The sequence below is a fragment of the Dermacentor albipictus genome, chromosome 1, assembly GCF_038994185.2.
Source record: "Dermacentor albipictus isolate Rhodes 1998 colony chromosome 1, USDA_Dalb.pri_finalv2, whole genome shotgun sequence".
NCBI classification, from domain to species: domain Eukaryota; kingdom Metazoa; phylum Arthropoda; class Arachnida; order Ixodida; family Ixodidae; genus Dermacentor; species Dermacentor albipictus.
Genome location: NC_091821.1, coordinates 469,330,093 through 469,343,719, shown reverse-complemented (window position 1 = coordinate 469,343,719; position 13,627 = coordinate 469,330,093). Strand labels below are relative to the sequence as shown.

At 42.0% G+C, this 13,627-nt stretch overlaps 1 long non-coding RNA gene across 1 annotated transcript; it reads left to right on the top strand.

Annotated features, from left to right (window-relative positions):
* The first annotated feature begins 1,694 nt into the window (after positions 1–1,694).
* On the top strand, positions 1,695–6,348 carry LOC135918598 (uncharacterized). Its single transcript, XR_011511544.1, has 3 exons — positions 1,695–1,750; positions 3,859–3,935; positions 6,176–6,348. It is a non-coding gene; the product is annotated as an uncharacterized lncRNA (long non-coding RNA).
* The last annotated feature ends 7,279 nt before the right edge of the window (positions 6,349–13,627 follow it).

Sequence of the window (13,627 nt, the reverse complement as noted above, 5' to 3'; positions counted from 1 at the left end):
TGGTGCGCGTGAACGTTGTGAGCGCTCCCGATCAATTTCTGACCATTGGTGGCATCAGGCTCGATTTGCTTGCATCATCAGGAATAAAAATAGCTGCCTGGAAGAAAGCATTGCGTACATTTTTAGTATTTTGTAACATGTGATTCAGCGCGGGCATGTACGTTAGAACGAAGAATACTGAAAAATGAAGGTGAGGGGTTTCGCTGCATATATTTTGGCTGTGAAATGTTAAGATCTAAAGAAAAAATGCTGTGATTTTCTTACAAGTAAAGCTGACATGAAATATTAGCTCCGCCACAGTACCCGTGGCGGAACTGACCCATGGACTACAGGACGACACTGAACCACGAAATACTCATTTGATAAATACTAGTAATTTGAAAGTGTTTAGCTCTTGAATTTTTGGTATGTCAGCGCCGCTGTGTGATGTCTTGGGGGCCCTATTTACCACGAGCACCATATTTCAGCTAATATTCAAAGCACCTGCACATATCTTTATGGGAGGATTAGTTTCTAGCGTGTAACCACTGTTCCAAAATTATCGGTTAGGTCAAGACGCGCCTGCCTGTGTTTGTAACATCCAGTATGTTGTCAGGGGTTCAATAGCGAAAGCGCGTTATCTTATCAGGTTGCGCGCGTGAAGCGAGTACTGGCGGACATTCTACATCACATTTGCCGACCCAAAATTATGCTGCAATGTACGATCATTCCAATCTGACGAAACGACGCCTTGACCCGTAGATCAGATTCAGAGGAAGCTTCAAAAAGATTATAGATAAAGGCTCGACACAGTTGCAAGTAATGAACAGCACCTAACCTATCCTGGAAAGGAACATATAATTTCTGCCTATACTCTGAGAGGGCTGAAACTTTAGAGGTTGGTGAAGGAAGTTGGAAAACAAGCCTATGTTTGGTTGGGCATGTCTGGTTCTTAATTTAGATGAAAAAATTATATTCTGTTAACCAAGGACAACGAAGGCAATCTTGGTCAGAAAGGAAAATGTATCTTCATAAAAATAATATCGAAGCACACAGTCAGTTAATAAAGCATTATGTAGATTTTGCGAAATCTGCATTTTAGTTAGCTTTTAAAGATGTGTGGTGGCTACTGCTCTAAAATATTTAGTGATAGACAGGAAGTCAATGGCATTGATTCTAACCAATTACCACGTATCATCGCTATGACAGCGAAAGAGAATTGCAAGAATGCAACATTGCACAATATCAGCCTAAGTGGCTATATTTTTTTTATCTACAAAGAGCACTTTTCTAAATTTCTCAGTCTGTTGCCATGAAAATTACTCAAATATGACGTAAATTGGTCTCTTGTTGGCACGAAAAATCTACTGGAAGCACTCGAGTCTGGGTAGTAAATTAGGATTACCTTAAATAAATTAAAAAAGGGTCATCCTTGATTTTCTGTAATATCTTCCAGATTAAATCTATTTTCTTGAGCTAATACTGTTGTCACTCTTTCTATACCTGTCAAGAAGCTGCGCAATATATTTACGAAAAAATTGAAAAGAAATTCCAACAGTGTAGTTCATTCATGGTTGTAGTCCCAAGTATATCTGGTGTTGCAGCTGTTCATATTTTTAAACATTTTTGCAGCTTCTGAACGAGTTCCATTGGCTGACAGGTGTGAATGCAAAAGAAAGAATAAATGCGTTTGTGGAGAAATATGGGCAGAGAATCTTGGCACTGGCACCCAAGAAAAAACGTCCACTGGAAGAAGACCCGGACGACGCTTGTAAGTTGTACACATAACCTTGATGTTGAGTGGCTGAAACGCAAACAAGTTCACAGTCACTCTCACCTTTTCATTCTATGCTATGTGTTACCCTGCAGTTAATGTACTGATAGACCTGTTGGAAAATTTTTGCATGCAATAAGCGAGTCTTCGGTCTTGCAGTTTTGCTCTGCTACTTCTAAGAACTCTTGTGTAATGCTAGACATAATCACGGATTCAACAGTAGTAGTGTTTACCAGCACTTGTAGCCTTTTTAACACTGCCAAGTGTTCATGCCACATGCAACCCAGATCATGAAATTACTTAAATATGGTAATTGTGTTTCTCCGGCCGTATTTTCTACAGGACAGGGGCTTCATTTTAGATATGTGCAGTAAAGTTCAGGAAGGCAGTGATGGTGGGTGGAATTCAAAACAGTTTTAGTTTGCATATAATTCGATCATGATGTAGAAGGAACAACACATCAGGCTTCCTGCATTTGAACACAGTCACAGCAGCTACATTTTGATAGGGGTGAAATGTGAAAACGTTGACATGTTTGTATTTGTGTGCATGTTAAATACGGTCAAAACTAATCGAGTCCCCCAACCCACTGCAGCATGCCTAATGATTGTAACGTAGTTATGCCACATAAAACCCCAGAATTTAATATTTTACCTGTATTTGAACAAAGTGGACAGAACTATGCTTCTGTTATTGATAGTCAATAATTTGGAAAATGTTAACTCATACAAGCATTGTAGGACCGCCAGAAGCTTCATTTTTGAAACCATTAAAGGCCAGTGGCAATAAAATTGTGGAGTGCATAAGAAAACATATCTACACATAGAGCAGCATCTGTGAAAAAATTTTCTTTGAAATGTAAGGACAAGTTCAGAAAAATGTACATTTCTAATACCAAAAGTTTTAAAAAATATACGCTGCTATTACCATTTGCCAGAAAGGATCCAAACCCTGAAATGTTGAGAGCCAGCAAGGCACTTGGGTATGACAGTGCATGAAAATGTTCGAAATGATGTTCCAGCATCTCTCTAGTCTCTATCAACTACCAAGTGTCTTATCTATGGACTATTCAGTTTGTCATTAAAAAATAAATTATGCAGATTCAATGCATATGTTGGAATCTATGTGAAGTGAAGCTTTGGTAACTAATGAAGAGTGCTTTGGTTTGGGGAGTTTTATGTAGGAATTGCAGTGGGATGAGCCCATTGTGGAGGATTGGCCAAGAATGGTCATATACAGATTGACTAAATCAAGGAAAATAATGCAAATTAAAGAATTCGTTACAAATAATTCACTGTTCCCGTGACAGATAGGTGTTCTTTAGGATACATGTGGGCTGACATTATATGTTCAGGCTTTATGTAGGAATCGAGTTTCTTGCATAAAACAGCATACTTTTTCACCATGCAAGCATTACATAAGCTATTTGCAGGCATTTTCATAGAACCTTTGTATTTGTATCCACAAATATACTCGCCGATATAGCAACCGACCCAACAGCCAGGCAGCTATGCCAAACCTGGGAAAGTAGGCAAAGAAGCTTTGCTCAATAAGAACTACTAGTCCAGATGCATTGATGCAAATTCATAGTGCGGAAACTAGACAAGTACAGGAAAATTATAAATTAACAAGAGCAGCACTTATCATCATTTACATTCTTGTCATCTTTGTTTCTGCACAGTGAATTTGCATCATGTATCTTGACTACCCAGACCACATAGTGCTTTGTTTGTGCATACTGCTAGTCATTCCAAAGTGAAGGTGAAATTTCATTGCAATTGGCCTCTGTGTTGTGTGGTAAGTGGCTGTGGTAATAAAAAAAACAAATTGACAAGGTGTTCATACTTTCCTACTTTGAAGTGCTCATTAAATGTCAGCCGTGGACTTGAGCTTCTTTGTTACCATGCCTCCAGCATTAATTGGTCACAGATATTTGTATGGTGAAGCCAGTGATATTCGAGCAGTCCTAACAGTTGCTGAACTCAATTAAACACGTCTTGAATGCAGTATACCTTTGTACCATAAAATTACATTTCGTTTGACGAATTTTACCAGCCTTCTGTAGCTTGTTTGTTTCCTTGCCTTTATGTTCCCTTTTTTTTCAGATTACTATACTGTATCTGTGCTCATGTCCGTGCCTCGTTTGGCCAAGGAAGACCCCAGTGCCATAATTGCACAGCTGGTAGGCACACATTTTTGTAGACGTCTAGCCTCACTTCAACTATTTCTTCATTCACGTCCAACTTAATATGCTCGTAGGTATTCTCCAGCATTCATTGTTCTGACTAGATCTATTTCTACAAAGCACATTTCCATGAAGACACTATCCTTGTATGTCATTCTTTTTGAACATTTATTTTGAAAGTACTATCTTTACCTTGGCCAGAAAAAAAACTGCTTTTTACAACATGCTTTTACATGGTATTTGAGCCAACTAATGTAGAAAGCAAAACCTACATTCACAAAAGCATTCTAAGGTAGTTTATTTTCTTTTCAATACATATTTTAAATGGCAGCTGTCTTAAAGAGGACATTAAATCTATAACAGCTCCAGTGTGTTGCACGCCTGACATTTGCATCATGTTGAAATCCTCAAATAATGATTTTAGAACACATGTTGCATTGAAATAATTGAAGTTGCTTTCTGCTAATGCACATGCCCTTAGTAGAAATTTTAGACAAACTAGTTTTATTAATTTCACTGCAAATTCTAGTGGCCAAACAGGATGTTTCATGAAATTTTGACCCATCCTCTGTAAAATGGTCAACAAAATATGTATAGCAGGATTACATCCTTGCCGCATTTTTGTAACGCATAGCTTAACGTTGCGTTTTTTCAAGCTTCACAACAGAATAACTATTTGAATATTTAATTTTACTTGTTTGGGGGCTTCCTCTGTTGTTTTATGCTGTTTTTGTAATATTTATTGCACTGTCGCACATTGTATTTACTGCATTCAGCAGTAAATACGAGGAGTGTTTTTTTAGATTTTGTGGTGTCTTTATTAAAAATTGCCTGTGCCAGATAGGACAATTATAGACATTGAGCTGGATTACTCGAAGGGGCTTACATTGCTTGGGAAAAGATTGAAAAACATAATCAACTAAATAAAAAAGACCAATTAGGTTTTTTATTAATTGGATTACTGCACATATTGCACTTTACAAATTATAGCCAGCAAGTTCACCAATAATATCCACTTCTAAGGAATTCTGAGGATTACAGCAGTTTCAAGAAACTATTGGCAAAGTGTGTGACAAAATACTTTGACAAGCTTTTTGTTTTTAGGTTTCAGTACTTAAAACGGAATATTGGGAAAAAATAGTGGAACAATTTTACTGCAATTTTACTGCAAATTTGAGAGCAGACCTCTTAAAACTGGTTCCATCCTTAGTATTTGTTCCAAGTGGATATGCCGTGCAAACACACTGGCTGCAATTTGTAAATTGCAATTCCTATGCTGCAAAGTAATTTGTTAAATACTTAATTGCTGATATTTTGTAAATTTGTCACATATTTATTTCGATTTATTGCACAAATATATCTGACCTCTTCGAGCAATCCAGTTCAAGGATTAAAATTGTGCCATGTGCCAGAGGCAATGTTTAAAAATTCCTGTGTTAAAAAAATAAACTCATGCACTAGCTAGTTCTTCTTGCATCCCATTTGCTTGCACTGTTAGATTTTGAGGAACATTAATAGCTAGCAACAGAGCATGGTAATTTTTGGACAATGCTGTTCCACAGGCTAATAACCAAAAACAGTGACTGCAATTTGAGTCACGTGTCCAGAAGGCCAGCCAGAAGCTGCAATTTGCTGTTGTGAGCCTTGAAAGCATCTGCTTGCTATGGTTTCTCTCAGCGAAGTGTGTTTATGTGGAACATAGGCAGAAAGGCTTAAGTAATAATTGACTTAGTGACCATAATTCTGCTTAACTACTCTTAGCTCGCAGACAACTTTTGAAAAATATTTTCAAGGGTTTTGAAGAAGCGTGTGGGCGGGCCAGGAAGTGACATGAAGGTGTCGCTTTCAGGAAATTAATTTTCAACTATATTTAAAGTAGGATGAGACTATTATTGTCATCAGTCGCCCATGAGGTGGCAGTTTGTTCACTTTTTATGAACTGTCTATCTTTCATGAAAGCATTTTGAATATCAAGCAGGAAAATACTATTCTGAATAAAGGAAGTGAAGAAATGGCTGCTGTGATGAAAGCATTGCAGAGGTACTTCAATGCAAAGCATATTTTGCCTCATTGCATGCACTTTGTGGAAGGTGGGTTTCTGTACCGCTTTGTTTTGGGCCTCTTCAATAAAATGAAATGCATGACTAATGGTGGGATTGGAGCTGTCTTCCAGGTTGCTTGACATAATTATTGTTGTCCTTTTAATCTTGGCCTCTGTTCTCACCTTTTATGCCCAGGTGCCAGGGGAAAGCCACACATACCCAAAGATTCTACCCTCTGCAGAGCACCCGGCGACGTCCTCAGGAGCTCTTGTTTGAGTTATTGCAGCTCACAGCTGTGGACGTGGTAGATGGGTTTGCCTTGCTTTTGGCAGTGTTCTGGGCTTTTAATGTCCAGTACACGCCAAAGGGAAGGCGAACTTGTCTTCTGTTGGAGGCCCTAATGGGCCTTGAAGCCACCGCTGTTGCACCTAGCATTGTGCAGGTAGCAACATCAGTCATGCGGGAAGCTAGTTAAGTGCCGTATGGCTCAGAATGGTTCACATTGTCAGTGAGTGACAAACTTATGACAGAAATATTTATTTCTTTATTTTTGTTCTTGTCTTCTGCAATACAAGAAATATTTGTGGAAATAAATATTGTTACTTTAGTCAAACAGTTGTTTGGTATCACTTGTGTTCAATTTGTTTAAATGTTCAAGGGAAACTTATTAGATAAAGTTGAAATGTGTCAAAATCTTGCTTAATCTCCTATCTCTTTTAGCACCATGAATGTAACTTTGGCCCTCCGTAAACCTTTTGCCCTTTAAAAAAATTATTTTATGTAGCGACTCGACCACTGTAGCGCGAAGTGCCCCACCAAAACAAGTGTGCTTGGAACTCATTTGTAAAGGTTAAACTAGGCCAGTTATGCAAATAGTGGGGCTCCTTAATGTAATCAGTGTGCACTGCTGCGACAAGATACTGGCATTCTGGAGTAACAGCACTCTGTTAGGAGGAGTGACACCACTCTGTTAGGAGGACTAACAGAACTCTGTTAGGAGGAGTAACACCACTCTGTTTAGGGGAATACAAGTACTCCGAGAGGAATTATAAAACCCTGCCTGAGAAGAGTACCGGTACTCTTTTTGATGGAGTGATACTTCTCTGGAGGAGTACCCAGACTCTCTTTGGTAGAGTACTAGTGTTCTTGGTGGAGTACTGATACCCTGCATAGAGTACTGCTACCCCCTTCGGGGGAGTACTAATAGTCTTTTTGATAGACTACTGCTACTCTCTTCGGGGGAGCACCAGAGCTCTGTTTAACAGGAGTTCCATCACTCTGTTTAGGAGGAGTACTAATACACTGTCCGGGAGAGTTGCTGCACTCTGTATGAGAGGGAAGTGTTTTACTCTTGAAAAGAGAGTGAACTATGGGACAAGCGAGTACTCCCTCAAAGAGTGTTCCCGGCACTCCCTTAGTTTTTATGGTGTAGAAAAACGGGTTGAACCAAGGGGACTGTGGCTTGCAAGCGACTGTTCTTTGCGGCACCGAATGTTCGATGAGTGACAGTTTATTTTGGAAAATGCACAATTTTTCTTCAACACTGAATAGCGACGTCTCACACTATGGGCAGGTTGCAAGTGCATAGGCGGCGCCCTGTCTTTCCGACCCCTAGCGCCATCTGACGAATAGTTGCGCGAATGTGGTAGGATAACTCACGGCGTCAACAGCCCGCGCTGCGTGTTTGGCGTCCTGCCAAACGGTAGCGATATGGCGCTAAACAGCGTGCCGATATTAATTTTAACCGGGTTTCGGGAATTACAAGATCTTCATAGCTTTTTTCGTGAAAAGAATTTAGAGAAAGGAAGTCGTCTATTTGAAGTGGGGCACGTCTACGACGTGAGGGAAGTGTTGAACTCGCACTAATCGGAAGTGACTGCTAGGTTTATTCCGCAAACGAAAAATAATGCACCAGCGAGATGCGTGAAGCTCAGCGTAAGTTACTTTGTTATCTACGGTGTGGACGCATGAAATTATAGGCGACATTGATTCTTGAAGATCGGCGACTGCAGACAAATCCTAGCGGGGAGCTGCGATTGCCGTGCTGGCATCGCAGGGAAGTGCAAGGACGCCGCGGTAGTTTCCCTGTACATACAGGACGGCAAATACGAATCCAAAACATCTCATCCAGGAACGTGGAGCGTACGAACGACTCGTAAGACCTACCAGAGGTATTCTAACGTTGCTCTCCCCAAACACAGAAAAAAGGGGATGAACTTACCAGTCGTGTTAGACTACGCTGGGAAAATATTTTCGCCCAAGTTACTGGAAGTGCGATACTCTTATGTTGCGATTTTTTCAGTGCGTGCAAAGGAGGTTCCAATAATCCACGTTGTCAAAAATTTTGGTTATCTCAACTGCCCCTTTGTTGATAATATGCTGGGCGCAGAAGGGCATATGCCAGCTCAGCCGGCTTCAACCCCTCCTCAAATCTCTCAGCAAGCCCTAGCGCTGTTTGAATGGGAGAGGATTGGGAAAGAGTTCCACAGCTTTACTGCAGTACAGTGTGGGAACAAACTACTTTGTTTGCTGCATATCCTGGTACGCACTGCAGGCAGTGGCGTAGAAACGGGGTGGGGGGGGGGCGGGTCCGAGGGGCCTGTGTGGGGGTGTCATATACGTCTGGAGACACACGGAAATTGTTGATAACCTCACCTTCCTCGAATAAACCCGGGAGAGGGGGGGGAGGGGACAGAAGACCTATGAGCACCGGGTGCCAGACGACCTAGCTACGCCACTGACTGCAGGTGTCCCGTTGTTGCCATCATTGCTGTAAAAGCAAAGAATTCAGCGTTATAACGCACTTGACATAACGCCGGAACATAAAACAGCTTGTGCCGTCTGACGAGCGCTATCCAGTGTTGACGCCGTTCTGCTTCATACGGTCGGCTTGGAAACCTGTAAAACTTTGTTCCTCGTGAGTTGGTGTACGTGCCGTTGCAGTCCACTACTCAACAGCTCGGGTTGCACTTCGGCATTGCTCAGAAAAGGCAACAGCTACGCGCGAAACAGTCCACATACAGGCTTTCCGAACGCAAGCGGGCCGGTCGTATCCTGCCGGTTCCGCGCTCGCCGCCGCGAGGGGCGCCCTAGTAGGCGCGGGAACTACGTTCGCAACCTGCCTATGGAACAGGTGCAGTCTTGTACCAGAAATGTGCAGGCGCATCCGGCCGAGAAGAGCGACACGTAGTAGGTTGCTACAGCTACACTGTTAGCAAAAATGATCCGAGATGGGAGTAAATGACTTGTCCTCCAGCGCATTCCCTGATGGGAGGTAAATTTACACCGGGTAGGCGGAGTAAACGATTTACTCCGCTGCTGAGCGGAGGTTGTGGAGGTACTTATGGGAGTATATGCTTACTTCCATCGCGGAGCTTCTGCGGGGAACTATGGGAATATATGTTTACCTCCATCGCGGAGCTTTTGCAGGGAAATATGGGAGTAAATGTTTACCTCCATCAAAGAGCTTTTGCAGGGAACTATGGGAGCACGTGTTTACCTCCATCGCGGAGCTTTTGTAGAGAACTATGGGAGTAAATGTTTACCTCCATCGAAGAGCTTTTGCAGGGAACTATGGGAGCACGTGTTTACCTCCATCGCGGAGCTTTTGTAGGGAACTATGGGAGTAAATGTTTACCTCCACCGAAGAGCTTTTGCAGGGAACTATGGGAGCACGTGTTTACCTCCATCGCGGAGCTTTTGTAGAGAACTATGGGAGTAAATGTTTACCTCCATCGAAGAGCTTTTGCAGGGAACTATGGGAGCACGTGTTTACCTCCATCGCGGAGCTTTTGTAGAGAACTATGGGAGTATATGTTTACCTCCATCAAGGAGCTTATGCAGGGAATTATGGGAGCATGTGTTTACATCCATCACGGAGCTTTTGCAGGAAGCTATGGGAATACTTTTTTACATTGATCATGGAGGTTTTACAGCAACATATGGGAGTATCTGTTCACATGACTCGGCTAGTATGCCAATTTAAGAATTTTCAATATTGATTTTCCACACTGAGAAATACACAATATATTGGTTTGCAAGCTAGAAGATCCAAATAAAAGTAAGCAAAGTAGTGCTTTGTAGAAAATAAATTTATTGCATAAGCAGAGGCAAGGAAGAAATGGACGACGCAAGCACAATCTCTCAACTGGTTTTTGATTATTTCTTGCCCATGTGTTATCAGCACAAACCAAACAGTAAGAATAGAAAGCAACTCATCCAGCTGCAGGTTTAAGCCAAGACCTTATGAAGTACATAAAAAATTCATGGAAATCAGCCACAAGTGCCTAAACAAGGTGCAATACAGTCATTGTAGAAATAACATAGCTATAACAGTGCATTCTCCGACAAATATAGACTGTGGTACTACAAAAGGTAAAGAGGACATCATTTCTCATTGATATTGACATGTGCAAGAGTTAAGGGAGCAAAAAGTTGAGAAGGCGCCAAAACACTTATTGCACTTTAAAATTAAATGATTAGGAGAATGAAAGTTCTGGTAGGCACTAACAGAGCCATTTTTACTGTGACAAGCTGGCAGAGTGGACTAAATAAAGCAGAGTTCAGCTTTGCTTTTTTCCCCCATATTACCGAAAGGCAAACATAGTGGCTAAGAGAGAGTCGTAAGGGATGGTAAAATGTTCATTGTATTGTACCCCGATTTTAAGAGCGGGTGAAAGTGAATGCCCTTAATAGCAGCACCGCCTCACAATTCCTTGCACAGACTGACTCTAGGAACTTTGAAGCCGGTGGATCAAGTCCTTAGCTCCGAACATACACCATGCTTAAATTTCTTAACACAATACAATAACATTGAAAAAAAAGCAGGCTGAAGAAAACCAACAAATGTGGCAGAATAATGACAAGTGGGCTTCTGATGGCCATCATCCAAGCTTCCTTACTGATATTCCACCTGGACAATGCTGCTGGTGCAAGAAGGCTTACAGAGCCTCAGAACCACCGCCTGGGCTCACTTCTGACAATTAAAGGCAAAAAACAGGCAGTGCTGCAGACCGCATCATAAAAGAACATGTGGACTAGTTGAGATGACAACTTTTGGAAGCTTCATTCCACAACATCTTGGGAAGGATAAAAAGTAAAAAAAAATCTTTCAGAGAAGTGCGCCAATCTGAACTTAACGTTACAGCGCAAACACCTAAGACAAACCACAAAAAGACACGATACACACTGGCGCTTCTTGTGGTTCGTCTTAGGTGTTTGCACTGTAACGTCAAGTTCAGAATTATGTACCAACTAGGTCCAAATGAAGTTTTACTGTGCCAATCTGACAACATTGTTATAAGAGATTTCTCACACCCTTTAGAGGAATAAGGGACCTGATTGCTGGCTCACAGCCTTGATTACACACAGCAAGTGCTGCTGCGCTCGAGTATGGTCAAGGCTGGTTGTATTAGTGATAGCCTGCATGCACACTAGCAGCAGCTTGGCATCTGCTTTTACGGCAGCAGCCATACAAGGTCCTTGCTTACTTAACACAAAGCCAGTATAATAAAATGCGAGCAACAAAAATTATGAATTATTAAGAAACCGTGCAAATAAGCTACGTATTCAAACAAGGTATATGCAGGTAACTTTTATAATTGTTGATAATTATGTTTCAAACAAGTTCAAGGCTCCGAACCAGCATTGCATTTACATTTAATGCAGCTGCATCCACAGTGTAACTTTTCTTAACAGCATCCCATAAGATGTTGGAAGCCTCAATGGCACTGCATATATTGCACATAAATAAAAAGGATATAGACTGTAACCATTGTGAAACACCTCGTAACTGTGTCGCTGTAAGACAATGACAATGCAGATATTACAGAACTAATAAGTAAATAAAAGGTACATATAAGCAACGAAATAAAAAGTGCACTAGTAGCAGAGAAGGAAGGCATGTTAAATATCACATTAAAATGGCATAAGGCATTTGAACATAATGCTGAGAACACTTGCGGTTTACGAGAATCATCAAGTGAAACATGCAGAAAAGTGTTAGCCATGTTAGCCAATTCCACGGCCTTCAAGACCTACAATGCCATAAACTAGAGTGTCTCAAGGTGTACACTCCTGGCCATTTGGGCAACTGAAGTCAAGGAGTATGCTTCCATTCAAGCCGGGGTACTATCTCTTTTCCGGTTTGCACTGCACTCTTTTCATATGTTCAATACAAACCACCTTGGCAAGGAACAGTACCAACAGATGAGATAAAACGAAAGACAAACACAGTGCTGACTGACACGTGGATATGTTTGCTGCCATGCTTTCCCGTTTCACACTGTCACGAGTCACCGGCAGAGCATGTGCGATAATGTGGAGCAGACGACATTGGTCAGTGAAATGGAGAATGGATACATGAGGTGAGGAAGCATGTGAAGTGTCAGAGAAAAATTGAAGGAAAAGGGGAGGAAAACCAAGCAGCGCGCATTGCTGACATGGATGAGAAGCACAGCAGTCGCATCTCTAGCTGTGCTTTGGAGATGGGAAGTAGTAGCTTGGGACCACGGACAGACGAGAGGACATCCAAGAGTTGGCCAACAGCTTCCAAGACCTGACTACATCGCCATGACTATGCTCTGCAACCCCGGCCCAACGCTACACTGCCGTAACCGGCCTTGTCCAGTGCCACAATCACCTGACCACGTCAGCCACAGAATGCCCGACTAGTCCAGACTGCGTCCTGTGCAATGCAAGTCTCGTAAGGGGGCTACAACCTCGTCACTCACAATGAAGGTCTATGTCTACGCTGTGTTGCAACTACGCAGACTGACATCTTGTACCACGCCATGCGGACGTTCACTGCTACTCTGACAGTCAGAACATTCAATTCTTGGGGACTGTGTCACTTGGCCAGTCAGACTATAAACATTACACAGATAATATCTAATTTGTTTTGATTATATACCTAGTTTTGCAAATATCTCTTTTGTGTACAGGGTTTATTCTGTGCGCATTTACTTTGCTGTTCATTTGTTTTGGGTTATGTTGTCTTGGGAAAAATATTTAACATATTTTCATTGCGTCTCTGTCCATTCCTGGAGCGCTGAAATTCGTGACAGTTGGCAAGCCTGTCAGGATTTGTTCTTCCTGCCGTGCTCTTCCACACGAGCAAGGGTCTCGCTTATGCCACGGATGTACGGTATTGAAGCCCGTTTTTTTTGGGGGGTCCAGGGTGGGTGGGTACTGCGTGAGCCAGTTGGCATCCTACTGAGTCAATGAAGTACTCAGGGTATCCCCAAGCCATCAATTCCCACTGCACAAGTGAATTGTCTGCCATGTGGTCTTCTGCTGTTGTGCACACATTTTTCAGCCAACGAAGGAGAGAGCAGACAACAGACCTCTTTTGCGAAGCAGGGTGCACCAATGTGTAGTTGAGGTAGCGCCCTGTGCGAGTTGGCTTCCTAAACACCTCGAATAACAGGTTCGGCCCTTCGCGTGGCACAAGGGTGTCCAAAAATGGCAGTTGACCTTCACATTAAACTTCTATGGTGAACCTAATTTTCCTTGCATATTGTTTAAGTGAGCCGTGAAGAGGTCGAGGTTTAACTCAAGGTTAATTCGTTTAATTGACATCTAAGGTCTTCTCCAGATATGTCGACTGTTTCAGAGTTTTGCAACAACAGAATGTTCACCTCTTCACGG